Below are 5,665 nucleotides of genomic sequence, written 5' to 3'. Positions count from 1 at the left end.
CCTTTTTCCTGTGCCCCAGAGAGGCAGGGCATCGGCCGTTACTTTTTAAAGGTCTTCTGAATGTTGTTGAATGAATGTCGCTGTTTCTAGAATTGTAATGGACAGCACATGTGTTAATACCTGGCACTCACTCATTCTCTGTTACCTGTGTCCTTAAGCAAGACTGTATTCTTCTGTTGGCTAATACTTGAGGATGGGGGGAACAACTTTGTTGCCTAAAATTATTGGGAAGACATATGCAGAACCTATTAGCTCCCACCGTAATAGTAAGCCCCTCAGTTAGATTTCTAAGATAACTGGAATAACGTGTCTTGTAACCATTTTGTGATGAGGCCTCTAAACTGCTAGCAGGGGAGGCAGTTTTTAGTTTTGTAACCACCAAGACCTAAAGTGAAAATAGCCACTAGCTTGGAGCCAGTGTTTGGAGATATCTGAGCCTGACGTTCTCTGATTCTTAATAGCAGATCTCCAGCTGACAACAGCATGCTTTTGTACAAGTTTCTTTCTGTACTTACTGTGCTCTGTGCAGACACGGTGGACACTTTTACATGTGCTCGGTGTGGGGACGGGACACACAGCTCTTTAATTACAGTGCCCCCAAGAGCCTCTCTAATTAAAGTGCCACTGTGTCTCATGTATCAGTGTTGATCAGATTGAGTCTGCTCTGATGCACTGTAATTACAGCACTTGAGCAGCCTACCCCCACTCATGTACAGACGGCCAGTATTTCCCCAAACCAAGGTGACCACCACAGGTAATTCTTCTGAAGCTAAATTCTTTCCTGGGGTATTGAAATAAAGTATCCTCTTCTCACCTTAACCGGCACAAGGAAAGCACTAGTTCTCTGTCCACAGATGTGCTTTAGTGCAGAACAACGTGTTAGGGTCTGGAGTTTCAGTAACCAAGCCCTTTGGACGAGGGTTTAAATCTCTTGGGATTTCAATCATCTCTCTTAAAAAAAAAAAAAAGAATTAGCAAGAGATTATTCAGCTTCACTAAGGCTTTCTCCCGTATTGTGCGAGTATCCCACTGTAGCCAGTGTGCATTGACTCTGCTCCTTAAAGGACCTGACTCTTCACAAGGGTTAGCAGCTTTCCAGGGATTTCTGCTTGGTGTTGTAAATACCCGACACATGTGAAAATAGTTTTAGAGGAGAGACTTGCCCTCTGCTGTTCCCTTGGGTGCTGACTTCAAATGGGTCCCTTAGTCTGGTTGGGGCTGCTAGCATCCCCACTGCAGACACCATCCTAAATGGACTGTGGATGCTTGTTTCCTCCTTGCTTTGGAAGAAAACCTCAGCATTTTGCCTTTATATGTCGTACTCGATCTCTGCTCCCTCCCTTGCATACCTGCTTGGCTCTCTTGAGTACCTACAGCCCTTGCCCTGGGGTGTGTCAGCGAAGCTGCATCTTTTAAGAGGCAGTGAAAGTTTCTGCTCGCCAACTTAGCTAGGCCATCAGAGCCTTGTAGTTTGGGGGCCTGGCTGAAGCATCTGCAATTTGTCCACATCCTTTCTGTAGTGGGGGGCCCAAAACTGGACACAGGACTCCAGATGTGGCCTCACCAGTGCCGAATAGAGGGGAATAATTACTTCCCTCGATCTGCTGGCAATGCCAGTTGCTCCCCAGCCTGTAGCTAAGTAGCAGCTCTGTAGAAAAGGAGCTGGGGGTGACGGTGGACAATAAGATGGACATGAGCCAGCAGTGTGGCCTTGTTGCCAAGAAGGCTAACAGCTACTGGGCTGAACTGGTAGGTGTGTTGCCAGCAGATCAAGGGCAGTGATTCTTCCCCTCTATTCAGCACTGGGGAGGCCACATCTGGAGCACTGTATCCAGTTGTGGGGCTCCCACTACAGAAAGGATGAGGACAAGTTTGAATGAGTCCAGTGGAGGGCAGTGGAGATGGTTTGGGGGCTGGGGGGCATGACTTTTGAGAAGAGGTGGAGGGAACTGGGTTTATTTAGCCTGGGGAAGAGAAGACCAAGGAGGGATTGAATAGCAGCCTTCAACTCCCATTAGGGGGGATGCAAAGAGGATGGAGCTGAACTGTTCTCAGTGGTGAGAGATGACAGGACAAGGAGCAATGGGCTCAAGTTCAGGTTGGATATTGGGTAAAACTTCCTCACTAGGAGGGTGGGGAAGCACTGGAACAGGTTACCCAGAGAGGTGGTGGAGCCTCTATCCTTGGAGGTTTTTAAGGCCTGGTTTGACAAAGCGCTGGCTGGGATGATGTAGTTGGGGACCTCCTGAGGTCCCTTCCAACCCTCATTTTCTGACTTTTTTTAAAATGGGGATTTGTAATGTTACAGCTTGCTAGTGTTTTTGCACTCTGGTAAAGGTTTTCTTCCTTCATTATCCCAGATCATCCCTCCACCCAGCTTGGAGCAGTGGGGCATCTCCTTTGCTTTGTGTAGAATGGCTACCGTGGAGCGGAAGTCGCGAACATTTATGAGCATCAGGTGGTAGAGAGCAGGCTTGAGGTGTCCTCACTTGCAGTCAAGACAGGTCATCCATCTCTGGGTCTTCCAGGCAAAAACAATCTGAAGTCTCAGCATCACCAGCTCCCCTTGGGGTAAATCGTTGTGCTGCATCTCTGTCCTCATCAAGTTTTCAGTGCTGAACCTACAGTTTAGATCCTTGTGGTGTGGGAAATAAATACTGGACATTCGTGATGTGGGAAAGCTGCCACTTTATTTTAAAGCAAAGAGGACAGGGCTGCGTGGTCACAGGACATGCTTGTGGGCAATTGGTGGCCTAATCCCTTGATCTGTCACAGGATGGAGCAATTTAATCTCTGATTTAAGCACTCTGGTCATCCCTACCTTTGTTGCTATGGAATGTAGGGTCAGACACTAATTACTATGGGTAGGGGCAGGCAGTGCTGATCAAAGGGCGCTTGCAGATACTAAACCCATAAATCTGAGAGAGAAGGATTTACAACCTCATGCCTGAAGAAGAAAGAGGCTTTGATATATTTAATCAAGTCTCAAGCCTTAAATCCCACTATCACAGATCCTTGGAGTTCGATCACTTCCCTTCTTTTGCCCGTGTCTCCTTTTGAAGTCATTAAAACTTCCAGCTGGTCCTGATGCAGTGCTCTGCATTTTGTAATAACGAGACGATGGTGCTGTTCCCAGCAGGCTGAGATTACACTGTGCCTGGCTCCTCTTCTGGCCCAGGAGACACGTGCAGAGAGAAAGGATGTAGTTGGGGCTGGTCCTGCTTTGAGCAGGGGGTTGGGCTAGATGTGACCTCCTGAGGTCCCTCCCAAACCTCCTTTTCTATGATTCGATATTTAATAAAACATCTCTTTGAGCCACCACAAAAGAGTTTGGCTCGCACACGGTTGCACCCTGTGCCCCCATTTCTCTTCTGGTTTGCAGCAGGACTTCTTGGTCTTGTAGAGGAAGGGCTGAAAACAAGTAATCAAGTTAGCATGGGCGTGAAAGTTGAGCCTTAGCAGGTACGGGACAATGATGCACGCGACCCACTGACTTCACCCAGTCAGGGGGACGTGAAAGCCAGCTCAGCAGACTTGTCTTGCTCAAGCAGGCTGTGGCTACTTGAGTTATTTTTCAGGCTCCTGTTCTCTTATTCCCAGCCCCACTAACGTCTCTGTCCTGCCCAGAGGAGGCACCTCTTTGTGTGAAGGATGCTGCTGTGTCGTCTGGGAACTCGGTGATTTCACGGGGGATGTTCTGGTTATAAGCTGTTAAGACCAAAGCCCTCAGCTGGACCAGGAACAAATTAAGCAACAGAAATGGCCAGATTGTGAGTCCAGTCAAGGTCCAATCAAGCTGGGGAGGGGAGCAGAACAGACTTTCATCCAGCAGTTCCTCTACAAGCTCAGACCCGGGCTGGGTTATCATTTCTGAGAGAGGCAGCCAGGCTTGCTTTAAAGATTCCCAGTGATGGAAGATCAGTCACATCCCTTGTTAAGTTGCTCAGCTGGCTAATTACCCTGGCTAATAGGCTCCTTCTCTAGTCTTCATTTATTTTTTGCTTTAGCTCCCAGCCATCTGATAACAACTGCAAGGTTACAAATTGAAATGTTCTAGGCTCAGGAAACGGGGGGGGATGTGATTCTCACTGTAATATTAGTTCAGTTATTTTTATTGTGTGTATGCCACGGTGCATATTTAAAATAAGAATAGAGAAGTCAACATACAATAAGAATAGAGAATTCAACATGAGTCGGCATCACAACTAACATAATTTCCTGATCAAAATAGCATCAATGTGTCAAAACATTTTAATTTCTCTATTTTTTTTTTTTGTTTGTGTGTCCCCACCCCACCCCATGCAAAGGCCAGTAGGTTTGAGGAGAACGATTTGCTCAAACAAGCAACTGGGTTTTGCTAGCAGAGTTCGTAATCGCCCTGCTCTGTGGTTTGGGATTATGATCTCACCGGGAAGGAAAGAGACTCTAGAGGGTCTTGCAGCAGGTACGTTCCCTTTGGGAGATCTGAGGGCGTTACCACTGCAGTAGAAAACATTTTGGAGAAAAGGAGGAGATTCTGCACTCTTGAATGAAGCAAAACCTCCAGGGTAGTGGATCCAAGGAGGATGGAGCTAGGCCGTTCTCAGTGGGCACAGATGATGGGACAAGGAGCAATGGGCTCAAGCTGCAGCTAGGGAGGTTTACGTTGGATATTAGGGAAAAAAAACTTTTTCACTAGGAGGGTAGTAAAACACTGGAACAGGTTACCCAAAGAGGTGGTGGACTCTCTCCATGCTTGGAGGTTTTAAAGTCCCAGCTAGACAAAGCCTGGGCTGGGGTGATGTAGCTGGAGGATGGTCCTGCTTGGAGCAGAGGGCTGGACTAGGTGTGACCCCCTGATGTTCCTTCCAGCCCTAGTTTTCTATGAAAACACCTGGGTTTCAGAAAAGAGTTCTGCTTGATTTAAGGATCGCAGAGTACAGCTATGAAGAGAACGTTGTGGTGAAAAGATGGCTATTTTGCAAACCGGCTGCAGAGATGCGATCTGTCCGCAGCATCGGCTGTTCTGGTGCTCCCAAAACGAATGCTCCGCACATGCAAAAGCGACTTGGAGCCCCTCCAGATGCGGTTGCTATATTTATTCAAGTGCACACTGATGAGGATGAGCCAGTTGGCTTTTGGAGTTGTGAGCATAGAAAAAAAAGTACTTCTTACATTTTGTTTCCCAATATCTGTAACTCGAGGGCAGCTGAATGAACTTTGCTCAAAAATCCTCCAAAAGCTTCAGCCGTGCTGTGGTGCAGCCTGGATCAATTTAGGTTCTTTTATGTTTTATGAGCCTAAGCCACCGGGTTTTCCATTTCGAGACCCGATTCTTGTCTCAGCATCACGAGGCCTATTACTAGACTTCTTTCTAGTCCTTTGAAGTCGACGGGCTCTTCTAGGGCTCACCCACCCATCTTGCAACGGCGGAGCAAGTTGGCAGCTACGCAGCAGCGTCTTGCATCTAGCGAATCCAGCATGCTGCCCTAAAGGTTCAAAAATGCATGAAATGGGGCCGCTCCGTTCGGCACTGTCCTTCCTCTAGGGTGGTTCGGTCTCTTTGCACGCTGAGTCGCTTTCTGGTTTTGCTTTTATTTGATCATAAACTTGGGACTTGAGTCACCAGTTGGACACGGGTCTTCAGAGCGCAGCCGGATGACAGTGCCATATTCGCTACCCTGCA

At 47.6% G+C, this 5,665-nt stretch overlaps 1 long non-coding RNA gene across 1 annotated transcript in view; it reads left to right on the top strand.

Moving 5' to 3' along the window:
- LOC109294902 overlaps window positions 1–4,157 on the top strand; it is a 9,554-nt gene extending 5,397 nt beyond the window's left edge. Inside the window, exon 2 of the long non-coding RNA XR_002096644.1 lies at window positions 2,361–4,157. This is a non-coding gene — a long non-coding RNA (uncharacterized LOC109294902). The remainder of the gene's footprint in view (window positions 1–2,360) is intronic.
- The last annotated feature ends 1,508 nt before the right edge of the window (window positions 4,158–5,665 follow it).

The sequence above is a fragment of the Gavialis gangeticus genome, unplaced genomic scaffold, assembly GCF_001723915.1.
Source record: "Gavialis gangeticus isolate Ggan-Ray unplaced genomic scaffold, GavGan_comp1, whole genome shotgun sequence".
NCBI classification, from domain to species: Eukaryota; Metazoa; Chordata; order Crocodylia; family Gavialidae; genus Gavialis; species Gavialis gangeticus.
The sequence above is the reverse complement of the archived record's forward strand: the minus strand, read 5'-3'. Positions and strand labels throughout refer to the sequence as shown.